This window comes from Hylobates moloch, unplaced genomic scaffold, assembly GCF_009828535.3.
Source record: "Hylobates moloch isolate HMO894 unplaced genomic scaffold, HMol_V3 SCAFFOLD_2, whole genome shotgun sequence".
In the NCBI taxonomy this organism is placed as follows: Eukaryota; Metazoa; Chordata; class Mammalia; order Primates; family Hylobatidae; genus Hylobates; species Hylobates moloch.
Window position 1 is genome coordinate 114,321,728 of NW_026652277.1, and position 12,967 is coordinate 114,334,694.

The 12,967-nt window shown below is 33.7% G+C and overlaps 1 protein-coding gene across 6 annotated transcripts in view; it reads left to right on the forward strand.

Moving 5' to 3' along the window:
• Nucleotides 1-12,967, forward strand: part of FHL5 (four and a half LIM domains 5) — a 59,027-nt gene that overhangs the window by 21,485 nt on the left and 24,575 nt on the right. The gene's annotated exons all lie outside the window — the stretch shown is intronic.

Sequence of the window (12,967 nt, forward strand, 5' to 3'; positions counted from 1 at the left end):
TCAATTATTCAGTCCTAAAACATTTACTGAGATCATGCTACGCCTTCTGAGATAGAGAGAGAAAGTAAGCAGCATCCTTAGCCTTGAGGAGCTAATAGTGGTGTGAGAAAGACATGCATAGGACAAAACAACTGTTACAAAATGTGGCAAAAGAAAGATAGACATAAATATGCACTAATGAGAACAACCACTCTGCCCTGAAATATATGAAAATGCTACAGAGAGAAGGATTTTTCACTGGACCTTGACCGATGAGGATAATCATCAGGTTGGATGGATGAGGTAGATGGGGAGCAAAGAGAAGTGCGTTAGAAATAGAAGAGTCATGTGCGATAACTGAAAGGCATAACGGAACAGAGTGTATTTGAAGAATAGGGAGTCACTGGAAGTGGCTGAAGCACAGGTGGGATGTGCGTGTGTGTGTGTGTGTGTGTGTGTGTGTGTGTGTGTGTGTGTGTGTTGGAAATTCTGGGGCTGGGAAATGGCTGGAGATAGTGAGACAAGTAGAAATGAGAAGATGATCAAAGATCTCTTTGCTAAGTAGTTGAGTTCAGATTTTATAGTCGAAGAAGAGCTGCTGGAAGTTTTTCACCAGAGAAAGATGATCATATGAGGCTGCGCGAGATTTTTATCAAGCATCATGGAGGATGTTCTGGGATTCCCCAGGAAAATTGAATTTATCATTAGAGAACAAAGTCATGTAGTAGACATGTGCTTAGTTCCTCAAATAAAGAAATATGTAATATTTTCAGTTCAATGTAAGCCGATATGGTCCACCAGATATGTGAGGAAAGCCTAAACTAATATTTAAATAATGCTTCTGAGGTAGAATCAATAGGATGTGGTAACCCATAAATGTGTGGGGAGTGTAGGGAGGAAAAGAGAATGAAACATTTGCCTTAGGAGACTAGGTATATTGTATAACTGCACTGCAGATGTTTTCTACAACCCTTTATAGAAAATAGAGCAGCATACCTTGCTCAATCAAGCTTCAAAAATCCTACTGACTGCCCATCAGTCACCTTTTGCCCTTAAGAGCAATGATTCAAATTAAAACCCTGAACAAGAAAATGACCACAGGTAAATCCAGTTAATTGTAGATTAAACTTAGATTCTTCATCCAGTTTCTGTCTCTATTCAAGTTTTGTATGTCAATCACACAAGTTTCAAAGACTTCAACAGTTTGCATTAGCTCTTCCCAAGAGCATTTTAATATTCTTTACACCATTTAAATTTAAATTCTTCCAAGTACTTCCCTAAAGAACAAAGAAAAAATCTACTTTACAGAATCAAATAAAGACCTGAATAGGCAATTGGGATAGCCATGCGGCAATCCCAGCTGAGCATAGATATATTTATACAGGTAAAACTACTTTGAATAACCAGATGAAAATTAAACCAGAAAGCCCAGCAGACTTTACATTAAAGGGCAGTGCACTTTTGCTTATATGCAAAAGTAATAATTATGGTGCTATTTGCATTTATTTAGTAAAGTTTACAGATCGTATATTAGAGAAAAAAAGGTAGTCTTAAAAAAATCCTACTGTATATCCTGTATTTTAAGACACATATCAATGTGATTATTTTACATGGTGTTACCTATCTCCATGGGGAACAAAAAGCTGCAATCAAATCAATGCAGTAACTTATAATTGGTATTTAGAATAAGAATATATGGTAATTCACCTCCCTCAAATTATAGCACAAGAGTAAAATTCCTCAAAAACACATGAACAGAGAGTCATTATTGGAAACCAGAAGACCATAATTGTATCCTAGTGCACTTCAACTTTACCATAAGAAGGTAAAAGCCCTCTTTAAAAACATGTAATCTACAGCAGCAAAGTAATAAGACACATATAAGTAGCATATTTATTTGCACAATGCTGTGTTAACTGAAACTTGTGCATATTGTAAACATATTCTTGCTTTGCACAGTTCCATGGTAGCTGAGTATTGAGAAAGGGAAGAGAAACGAGACGGGAGAGGGAAGAAAGGAAAAAAAAGAAATAACTTCATTGTCTTCCTCTTCCCTCTCTTGCATCTGCGATGGTTTTCCTCACAATTCACTCATCTGCTCAGTTCACAAGCATCCCAGCTCTTCGTGAGCACAACTTCCAAGACCACTATGAGCACACAAAGCCCTTTCTTGTTTTATTAAAAATAATCCAAATGGCTGTAGAAATATAAAGGCTGGTTTAATACATACTATTACTTATTAATGATCCACTCGTTTTTTAAAAAAACATTGAATCTGTGAGAGAAATTCAAAGAGTTCATGGAAAATACACATTATTTAAAAACTAAGCTTGTGTTTAAAAATTTTTTACACCGAAATAAACACGTACTAATTTGCTATAACATGTCTGAAAAGGATCTAGTTTGAGGCACCAAGAAGGATAAGACATCAGTTTGAGGAGTCTCTATCAGAGCAACATAAATTCTCCTAAAATTGAAGCATGAGCAAAAGTCAAATTTACAGTGAAGCTTGGGAGGAAGAAAGGTGAAATAATTTATACTTTATGGAAAGATAATGGGGACAATGCCCCAAAGAAATTAGCAGTTTACAAATTGATAACTTGTCTTAAGAAGGGATGAGATGATGTTAAAAATGAAGCCTGCAGCAGCAGACCATTCACATAAATTTGCAGGGAAAAAATTAATTCTTTGTGCCCTAATTGGAGAGGACTGACAATTCACAGCAGAAACAGTAGCCAACACCATAGACATCTCAACTGGTTCAGCTTACACAATTCTGACTAAAAAAATAAGATGAGCAAACTTAACACTTGTGTGCCAAAACTATTGCACAGATCAGCTGCAGACAAGAGTAGAGCTTTCAATGGAAATTTTAGACAAGTGAGATCAAGATCTTGAAGCATTTATTTGAAGAACTGTGACAAGAGATGAAACATGGCTTTGCCAGTCTGATCCTGAAGACAAAGCACAATCAAAGGAATGGCCTCCAAGAGACAGAAGTGGTCCAGTCAAAGCCAAAGGAGAACATTCAAGAGCAAAGGTCATGGCAACGGCTTTTTGGGATGCTCAGGGCATTTTGCTGGTTGACTTTCCAGCGGGCCAAAGAACAATAACATCTGCTGATTATTAGAGTGTTTGGAGAAAGTTAGCCAAAGCTTTAGCTGAAAAACGCACAAGAAAACTTCACCAGAGAATTCTTCACAATGCCCCTGCTCATTTCTCTCATCAAACAAGAGCAGTTTTGTGAGAACTTCTATGGAAAATTATTAGGCATCTATCTTATGGTCCTGACTTGGCTCCTTCTGACTTCTTTTTGTTTTCTAATCTCAAAAAAGTCCTTAAAGCGCACCTATTTTTCTTCAGTTAATTATGTAAAAACACTACATTGACATGGTTAAATTCCCAGGATCCTCAGTTCTTTAGGAATGGATTATATGGCTGATATCATCACTTACAAAAGTGTCAAACTTGATGGAGCTTATGTTGAGAAATAAAATTTATATTTTTATCTCTTAATTCCATTTCTATTAACTTTTTGAAATCTCCTTATATAGAAAAGAGTATTCATAACATATACACAAACTGTAAGAAATAATAAATTGGCTTAACAAACAAAACATCCTCTTTATATTTGAAACCTGTTGTGCAACATCCCAATTCATTTTTATAACTATGAAAATTAGATAATCTTATATTGCATCCTGAATTCTGTGTTAATCATCACTATGCTTTTTAAAAATAACAGCACATATTCATAATTCCTAAGAATAAACTTTGGCTGTTCTGAATTTTATATAAATGTCATTCTGGTATATTTACTCTCTACAACTTGCTTGTTTACTCAATATTGTAAAATTCTTCTGCATTAAGGAGGGTACCTGTAAGTCATCTGTTTTTGTGGCCATATGACAATAGGTGGTGTGACCACACATCTATTTATTTATCCTTTTTTCCCTTGATGGACATTCAGACATTTTTGCTATGGCTAGTATAAACTATGTGGCTGTGAGCATTGTTCCACATCATAGCTGAAAGTTTCTCTCAAATTTACACAATTAGGGGTGACATTGTTGAGTTACATGAAAGGTATATGTTCAATTTTACAATATAATGAAAAATTGTTTTTCAAAGTGATTTTATCCATTCATTTTTGCATTCTTATTTTCAACATGTAAGAGTTCCTGTTATTTCTTTCTTTTTTTTTTTTTTGAGACAAAGTCTCACTCTATTGCCCAGGCTGGAGTGCAATGGCACAATCTCGGCTCACTGCAACCTCCGCCTCCCAGGTACAAGCAATTCTCCTGCCTCAGCCTCCCAAGTGGCTGGGATTACAGGCATGCACCACCATGCCCAGCTAATTTTGTATTTTCAGTAGAGACGGGGTTTCACCATGTTGGTCAGGCTGGTCCTGACCTCAGGTGATCCACCTGCCTTGACCTCCCAAATGCTGGGATTACAGGCATCAGCCACCGCGCCTGGCCTCCCGTTACTTCTTTATCCTCACCAACATTTGATATTGTCAGCATTCTTTTCATATTTTGTGAGTATAAATGCAGTTCATTTTGGTTTGTTGAACAGATCAATTTAAATTTCACTGATTAAGAGTAGGTTGTGCTTTCTTTAAAATAAATATTTTCCAGTTACAAAAGAAAATATTTGCTCACAATAAGTGAATTAAAAACAAGCTAATGGAAAAATGGTCTCCATTAGCTTGTTTTTAATTCACTTATTGATTCATGGGAATGTTTTATATATTTTGTATTCTAACTCTCTTTCAGTTACTTGTGTGGCAAATATCATCTGTTACATTGTGGCTTGTCTTTTCACTCTTTAAATAGTGTCTCTTAATGAGCAATTTTTTAAAAAAAACTAACAACCTTTTCATTTATGGTTTGTGTTTTTCATATTTTTTAAAAAAAACTTCCTAACATATGATCATAAGATCATAGAAATTTACTTCCATATTTTAAAGACTTGCCTTTCATATTGATGATGGAATTGTTTTGAGTATGGTATGAGGTATGGATTCAATCTAATTTTTGCCATGTAAATAACCAATTATTTCAGTATCATTTCTTAAATAATTATTTCCCCCACTAAACTACCATTTTTGATATGTCACATTTTCATATATGCATAGATCTGATTTGATTCTCTATTCTCCTCCATTGGTCTTCGGTTTATCCTGTTTCAATACTACACTGCCTTAATGATGACAAGTTCTCGTATTGTTTACAACAAATTATTCCACTATATTAAAGTTTTAGATACATCTTGTTACATTTAAGACAAGTACAATTTCCATTGCTTTTGAATGTTGTATTTTTTTAACATTGTATTTCTGATGTGTAGGAATTTTGCTGATATTTTTATATTGACTTTGTATCAAGGAACTTGCTAAATTATCTTTCAGTGGTTGTTAATGAGGTTGAGAACATTTTCATGTTTATTAGCCAGCTGGTTGTCCTCCTCTGTGTATCTGTCTTTTGTACTTTTATTGGGTGGTCCATTTTTTTTCTTATTGATTTGTAGGACTTCTTCACGTTTTGGATATGACTTCTTTGTTAATTAATGAATTGCAATACCTTCTTTGGCTCTGTCTTTACTCTTATTTGTGTTTTTTGAGAAACAGAAGTTCTTAAGTTTAATTTAGCCTAGTGTATTAAATTTTCTCTACATGACCAGCACATTTTCTGGCTTATTTCTGAAACCTTTCACATTACAAGTTTATAATGACATTCTCTTATATTCTCAAAGGATTATTGCTTTCTCCTAACACTGAGATCTATGGTTCACCTGGAAATAATCTTTATATGTCATGTGAAGTAGTAATCTAGTTTCATTCTTTTTCATATGGAAATAAATACAATTGACCCAACACCATTTACTAAAAAGACCATTCCTATTCTTCATTATTCCTCTGTCCTTCCTCACTGTCCTTTAGGTCATGTGTTATATATGTATAGATTTGCTTTTGAGCTCTCTATTCTGTTCTGGTGATCTAAGTATTTAATCCTGTGTTTATACCATACCATCCACTATATCAGCTTTATAATGTCTTGATATCTGACTTAGCAAGTCTTCCAATCTTGTTCTTGTTCAAAGGTGATTACACTATTCCTGGTGCTCTGCATTTCTTTATAAGTTACAGAATTAGCTTGTAACAAAAATAACCTGATAGAATTTTATTTTGCATCTATAGGGCAAATGAAAGGGAAATAATACCTTCACAATAGTAAGTCTTCAAGTCTAAGAGCATGATATTATCCTTCCATGTATTTATTTTGGTTTTCTGTTTATTCTTTCAAAGTTTTATAGTTTTCTATGTAGAGATCTCATACATTCTTATTAGGTTTTTCAGGGAATTTAAATATCATAAATGATTTTTTTTCATTTCACTTTCTGTTTGTTATTGTTAAATAGAAATACAATTGATTTTCATATATAGACATTTTATTGGGCAACTCTAATAACTAACTCGTAAATTCTAATCAGGTATTATAGAATTTTTTTTATTTTCTCCACAATTAGATCATCAGCAAATAATGAGTTTGTTTCCTTTTAACTCTTGTACTTTTTTCCCTCACCTTACTGCAAAATCTATGGCTTCCAGTCTAAAGCTGAATAGAAGTGGTGATTGTGGATATTCTTTTCCTATTTATAATCTGAGTAAAAGCTATCAACATTTACCATTAAGTATAATGTTCGCTATAGGTTTTTTTAAACCACATTGAAGAAGTTTCTTTTATTTTTACTTTGTTAAGAGTTTTTAATCATAAATTGAAGTAAAATTTTATCAAATGCCTTTTCTGCAGCTGCTGAGGTAATTTTACAGCTTTCCCTTTTACTTGGTAAAATTATTGAAACACAGTGATTCTCTTGAATTTTAAAACGAACTTGGCATTCCTAAAATGAAATCAACTTGATCACGATATACTAATCTCTTCATATATCACTGGATTTAGTTGCTTGTTATTTGGGGTTGGGTTTTGTATTTATTGCCTGAAGTATTATGGACCTATAGTTTTTCTTTCTCATAATGATTTTAGATTTTGATACCAAAGTGTTAATGAGTTCAAAATTAACTAGAGCATGTTCTCTGTTTGTACTTACTTGATTTAGTTTGTGTGAGATTGCTGTTATTTCTTCTTTAAAGCTTGGCAAAATTCACTGGTGAAGCCACTTTGGCTTTATTTCACTCTGTATGTAGCCTTTTTAATTACAAATTCAACTTATCTAATAGTTGTCATAATTTTTTATTTCTTCTTGTGTCAATTTTAATAGTTTTATTTATTTTAGATTTTTCCATTTTACCTAAATTTTCTAATTCTTTGACACAGAGTTGTTATACATAGATTTACATAGATTCATCTACATGTTTACAATTTTCATTTTTTCCCTACTCTTTTCTGCACCTGTGAGCTCCAATGTGTACTTTTGCCCAAAGAACACTCTTTGGTATTTATTTTAACGTGGGTGGATAATTAATAAATTTAGTTTACGATGGCCTGAAAATGCTTTTACCTTCATTGTCAAAATATCTTATACCTGGGCATAGACTTCTAGGTTGGCTGCTAATTTTTTTCAGCAATTTGAATATATCTCTCCATTGTCTAGCTTTCTTTTTTTTCTGTTGAGAAGTAGGTATCTTCTCAATTTGTTGTTAATCTGAAACTGGTATTTTATTATCGGGGGAAATTCAGCCAGATATCGGGCAAAATTCACCCCCTATATTTCACATCAGTTCTTTTCTATTTTCCCTAAGTGTCGGCCAGTTTGAGAAATAAAGGGACAGAGTACAAAAGAGAGAAATTTTAAAGCTGGGCACCCAAGGGGGACATCATATGTCAGTAGGTTCTGTGATGCCCCCTGAGCCGTAAAACCAGCAAGTTTTTATTAGGGATTTTCAAAGGGGAGGGAATGTATGAATAGGGTGTAGGTCACAGAGATCACGTACTTCACAAGGTAATAGAATATCACAAGGCAAATGGAGGCAGGGCGAGATCACAGGATCACAGGACCACAGGGCTGGGGCAAAATTAAAATTGCTAATGAAGTTTCAGGCACCACTGTCATTGATAACATCTTATCAGGAGACAGGGTTTGAGAGCAATCAGTCTGACCAAAATTTATTAGGCGGGAATTTCCTCATCCTAATAAGCCTGGGAGCGCTATGGGAGACCGGGGCTTATTTCATCCCTATACTCTCGACCATAGAAGACGGCCACACCCAAGGGGGCCATTTTAGAGGCCTACCCTCAGGGGTGCATTCTCTTTCTCAGGAATGTTCCTTGCTGAGAAAAAGAATTCAGCGATATTTCTCCCATTTGCTTTTGAAAGATGAGAAATATGGCTCTGTTTCGCCCAGCTCACTGGTGGTCAGAGTTTAAGGTTATCTCTCTTATTCCCTTGAACACTGCTGTTATCCTGTTCTTATTTCAAGGTGCCCAGATTTCATATTGTTCAAACACACATGCTCTACAATTTGTGCAGTTAATGCAATCATCACAGGGTCCTGAGGCAACATACATCCTCCTCAGCTTACGAGATGACAGGATTAAGAGATTAAAGTAAAGACAGGCATAGGAAATCACAAGGGTATTGATTGGGGAAGTGATAAGTGTCCATGAAATCTTCACAATTTATGTTTAGAGACTGCAGTAAAGACAGGCATAAGAAATTATAAAAGTATTAATTTGGGGATCTAATGTCCATGAAATCTTCACAATTTATGTTCTTCCACCATGGCTTCAGCTGGTCCCTCCATTCGGGGTCCCTGACTTCCCGCAACATTTTATAATCTATTTTTGATATGTTATTTGTCGTTGGTTTTTAGTAGTTTTACCCTGATGTGTCCAAGTGTGTTTTTCAGGTCAGTTGAGGTTCATGTTTTCTTGGTTTTTAAAATTTGGGGCATGTTTTTGTCAGTTTTGGAAGACTGGCCATTGTTTCTTCAAATACAACTTGTATATTTTTCTCTTTTCTCATTCTCATTCTATCATCTATGTTTCTTACTTTCTTAATTGTACTTTTCATACCTTTTATCATCATGCTTAATTTTATTTTCTATCATCTTTTTCATTTCATACAATCTTTTCTAAAATTTCTCATTATGTCCCTAATTTAAATCATCATGTATTTCTGTACTATAATTTACATTTCATTCTTTTTCATTGTTTTTAATTCTCTGCAAAATTTTTGCTCCTTATTTTATTTACCCCCTTGAACATATTAAGGATAGTTTTATGTTCTGTTTTATAACTCCAAAATCTATGGCTTCCTGCATGTATGTTTCTATTCTTTATACTCCCTTGTCTTCTTCTGAACATGGTCATTTTTGTTTAGTGCTAGACAATGGTGTAGAAGTAATTGAGGCCTAAGATGATGTTTTCTTCCTTCAGACAAGATGTGTATTTATTCTGTTGTTCACCTAGGGATAAAAGAATTCCAAGGTTATCTTAATATAATTTTAGAAACTGAGGTAATTCAAAGCTGGGCTTCTGTCTCTGAAATACTAGTTTACTTCTAATTTACCTTACTCCAAGGGCATAGCTCTCTGGAAATCTCACCTACACAATGATAAGCTTACCAGGCCTGCTACATTGAAGGTCCATGGACCTCAATCTTTGCCACCTTAGCCTTTCAAGGCTGTCAGAAGTGCCATACAGCTTCTCATACTATTCATTTTATCTTTCTGGATGTACATATTCTTCTGTGGAAAGCAAATACCAAGCTCATCTATGTTTTACTCCTTCTTTTGGACTTTGCCTATTAATTCTTCACTGTAATATTAATTCTCTGATGCCTCCAAGGTACACTTTTTAAGTATATATTTTTTCCAGCTTCTCTAGTGGTTCACAGCTACTTCATGGTTTGAATTATACAGAGTACCATTATTGGAATGGAAGTCTTTCAACAATTTTATTTTGGGGAAAAATTATTTCTATTATCTTCATTTAGTGAATTTTCCCTTTATGCATTAGTTTGTTTCATTTCAAGTTTGCTGATTTTTACTTTTGCTTTTTTCAGTCTGCTGATAATCTTATCCATTGAATTCCCTATTACAAATATTTTTAAACATAAGCCCCCACAGGGACTTTATTATACTTATGTTAAATATTTGGAAGGAAATGAACAGAATGAGTGAATGTATAAATGATTTCAGCAGAAAAATGAAAGAACTGGAAAAGGATCCAATAAATATTAGAATTAATATATATATATTTATGTATGTATGTATTTACTTCTTGAGGTGTCTTATAATTTTTTGCCTGCCAAACATTGGAACAAAATACACATGTACAATTTATGTTTTGTTTTGTTTTACCCCAGAGGATGCACTCCTTTCTTGTCGCATGGCTAGGTCAAGGGGCAGAAGTCTTAGTTTCTGTCAAGTGTTGTGCTGAGTTGCAGTTAACAAAAATACTAAATTAGGCCGACCTCTGGTTTCAAATGGTATTAAAGAAAACTATATTTCCCTTTCATCTAATCTTTGATTGAAGCTGACAAGAATTTGTTGGGATTTTAACTCTGGTTGTAGACGTAGTTACTTTTGGATCATCTTTGGAATATTTTGGTTTTCAACCGAGAAAGTTTAACCACTCCATTTTCCATTTGGTTTGATTTGGGTTTAAAATGTATCATGTATCTTCTTCTTTTGTGATATCTCAGTTTTCTAGTTTTCTTTTTCCTACGTACTTTCTATGAGATAATTTTGTTTTACTTATTTCTATTTCTGTGTTTAGAGTTTTCCATTAAAATTTAACAAATCTAATGGCTTATTATTAAAATTTTGACATGAGAATACTTAATCTTAATGTAACTCAGTTAATGTATTCTTTTCCAACAATACAAGGATTAACAATCAATTCTTTCCTCACTTAAATGCTATTTTCCCCGGTACATTAGTATTATTATGTGTTTTTCAACCCCACAAATTATTATTGTTTTTTCATACAGTCAATGTTTATTTTTCTGTAACTGCATGTTAGTCAAGGTCTTTGCTTCTTATTGTTTCTTTTTACCTTCAATTTTCCTAAACCTTCCTTTAGAGAGCTTCCTTTTTTTCTTTCTTTTTTTCAAACCACATTCTTTAGAATTGCCTTCAGTGAGGGTTTTTTGGTAGTAAACATAGCTTTTGTCAACTTAAATATGTTTTTATGTCATCCTATTCTTTAAATTCAGCTTCACTGAGTATACAGGTCTAGGGTTTACTTATTTTCTCTTAGCATTATTTCAGTTTCTTCTGGTTTCTATTGTTGCTGTTTAGAAGTTATCTGCATATCTAATTGTTGGTGTTTTAGACATGTTTTTTTCTCTTTAAATGTCTTTAAGATCATCTTTGTCTCTGGAGTATGACATCTTTACTATGATGTGTTTGTTTTTATGATGCCTGAAATTTGTTCTACTTTCTGCATCTGTACATTAATGTCATTAATTCTTGGAAATTCAATTCAATCTCCAACCTTTGCATATTTCTCATTTTCTCTATTATCTTCTTTTGAAATTCTGTAAAGACTTAGGCCAAATTCTTTTACTCTATCTTCTACTTCCTTTTTAACAGATATATTTTCTCTTTTTCTTTCTTCATTGTATTTTATAGTATATCTTTAGTTCTATCTCCAAGTTTATTAATTTTCCCTTCAACTGATTCTAACCTGCATTTTAATCTAAGTTTTAATTTTAATGATCAGTTTTTATCTCTTTTATTTCTATCAGTTCTCTTGCAAATCTGCCTAGTTATTTTTATTCTCCTGAATTTTTCTATATAATGCCCTCTGTTATGTCTTTAAATACATTAAACATTATTTTCCATTTTGTATCTGTTATTTCTCATGTGAAATTGTTTTGTTGGTGATCCAATTATTTTCTTTGCTGGAATTTTACTTATACTGCTTGTTTTCATTGCTTATTCTTATTTTAAATATTTTAATTGTGAGTTTATGCTCAATGAAAATTTATGTGTATGAATTTTGTTAGGCCTAGGATGATGGGACATTCTTTCATAGAGGATTTTCTTGTGTTTCATTTTAAACTAAGCCTTTTAAACTAAAACCTAAGAGTTTTAGACCTTACAGTTAGTATAAGTTCAGGCTGTAAATACTTGATAACAAGGTCATCATGGCTCAGAAGACATCCTCAGGACAAATGGCTCCTTTAGAGAGTATTAACCTTTCTAGTTTCCTGCTCTCTTTTTATTTTTAGCCTCTGAGATTTTCCCTTACGTTCTTGCCAGTTCAGCAACACATTTTATTTTGTTTGCTTTTTATTACTTAGGCGTGTGTTTTTGAACATGCAGTTTTCTAAGCTGTCAGCAATGAGCATCTCATCACTCATGTTTTAACTCTGAAATCTGACATCAGACAATTTAGTGTCTCCAAACTATTCTTTTGAAGGCATCATTTACCTTCTTGTTGACACTTTCCCTAATTGTTATTAATATATATTCTCTCCTTGAAGTTCTCATTTCTTTTGTCTTTCAAAACACTGTGACCTGCACTATGTCTGCTTCATCTCTTTCCCATCCCATGACATGCATTTATCCATGAGTTTGTATTTTATCTTTTTTTTTCAACTTTCTACACTAGGGTTTCTTTGATGGTCTCACTCAGTCTCATAACTTCAGTTACCATTGTAGCTCCTCAACTACCAATTAGCTCATCCAGGAAAATAGTCTAAACTTCTTAATCTAACACGACATTTCGATGCCTAGTATTTTGGACATACAGCTTGATGGCTATCTAGTTTAGTTCCTCAAATTCAAAATAACTAAACCTGAGTTAATCTTGTCTTCCAACTAGTTTCTCTTCCTGTACCCCCGTCTTCTATTAGTGGCATACTAATTCTACCAGGAACCGTATATGAAATTTCAGAACGACTCTGTCTGCCTCCCAAATGCATTCACTTTTTAAGTCCTATTGCATCTTGCTCCCATGCATGATCTCAATACTCTTTTCTAAATCAGGCCATCATTACCTCCAACATGAAT